Here is a 1,652-nt window from a genome sequence, read left to right on the forward strand (position 1 = left end):
AAGACCATGTCCATATTGTCTTCGTTAGCGTGAAAATCTTAGAAGGTGTTGCAGTTTGTGAACTACATAAAAATTCGATTAAATAAAAACAATAAAATCTCTGCAGACTATAGTCTACTCGAGGGAAGCAGCGGGAGCTAAACTAGTATTTAATACGCAGATTGTAATAAAAAGACGGGCTTTTGACAGTTCATCATTGTAGCGTGACATTGAAACGATATACTCTCTTAGCACACAAGTTATAACACTAAAAACGTCAACTACCGGAAGGTTTTGTCTATCGATAAGTAGCTTCCTGTCATTTTATTATAACAAATCGGAACTAGAACGACGCGTTTTCTGGATGCCTGCAATTTGCTTATGCTTTGAAACAGCATATCTTAATACCACGTAGTCTGGGAGAAAGAAAACCCACCAAACACGACTTTCAACGTCATACAATATGGCTCTTATGTTCTGGTTGTGATGTAAAACGATATCACATCTCGTTGGCAACGTTCCTCTCCACAAAGCAAGAATCCGACATGCCAGATCATTTGTTCCACACTCAGCAGTGTAGTGGGACGTGGAATTTCGCTCTGTGACGTCACCAGCTCCTCGTCCACGTACGTTTCTGAGACCCATGAGAGGACAGCTTTTGTTTCTCCACATAGGATTACACCTTTTACTGAGTCGATTATATGCCGACTGCCTTGCCGCAGTGGTAACACCGGTTCCCGTGAGATCACCGAAGGTAAGCGCTGTCGGGCTGGGCTAGCACTTGAATGGGTGTCCACACGGTATGCCGAGCGCTGTTGGCAAGCGCGGTGCACTCAGCCCTTGTGAGGCAAATTGAGGACTACTTGACTGAGAAGTAGCGGCTCCGCTCTCGTGAACTGCCACACGGCCGCGAGTGCGGTGTGCTGACCACATGCCCCTCCATATCCGCATCCAGTGGCGCCTATGGGTTGAGGAGGACACGGCGGCCGGTCGGTACCGTTGGGCATTCCAAGGCCTGTTCGGAGGGAGATAAGTTAGTTTAGAATGAGTGGATTATGATAGCATTTTAAATGCTTAAATTCGGTGCATCATTTTGTAAAATATAGTTGTTTTCTGGAAACCGTCTTTATGTAGGCAACTTGTATCCAAAACTGGGTAATTTTAGCCAGTTATTCGTACAGATGCGCAATAAAGGTCGTTTTCTATTTTTGTCCGTCTGTCTGCATGCCCGTCCGACTGCTCAAAACCCTCTTTCTCAATGAAGGATAGGCGTATAATGATTAAATTTATGTCGCTTTAAGGGTATATCGTCCCTTGGCAGTATGAAAATTTTAAGCTTGTAAGTCAGTGCAGTCAAAAGATGAGGCCATTTATGCCACATTTTTGACACTCGCAAATTCAGTCACCAAAAACATTTTGGTACTCTCGTTGGTCCATAATCATGAAATTTGGCAAGAAGCAAGGTTTCACAGTACAAGTAAAGAAAAAATTCGATAACTGTTAATTTATATTTACATGACACGAAAAAATATTTTTATGTCATTTTTATCCATATGTACCTTTTTTTATGGAACAGGTCGGCGTTCGCGTTAAGATTTACGTCACATACGAAAGCATATTGCTCTTTTGAGCTGTAAAAAACTTTAGCTTCTAAGTCAGTGCAATCAAAACAT

At 42.4% G+C, this 1,652-nt stretch overlaps 1 pseudogene; it reads left to right on the top strand.

Moving 5' to 3' along the window:
* The first annotated feature begins 682 nt into the window (after nucleotides 1-682).
* LOC126254325 (5S ribosomal RNA) lies at nucleotides 683-800 on the top strand (annotated as a pseudogene).
* Nucleotides 801-1,652: the final 852 nt, after the last annotated feature.

Source organism: Schistocerca nitens, chromosome 4 (assembly GCF_023898315.1).
Source record: "Schistocerca nitens isolate TAMUIC-IGC-003100 chromosome 4, iqSchNite1.1, whole genome shotgun sequence".
NCBI classification, from domain to species: domain Eukaryota; kingdom Metazoa; phylum Arthropoda; class Insecta; order Orthoptera; family Acrididae; genus Schistocerca; species Schistocerca nitens.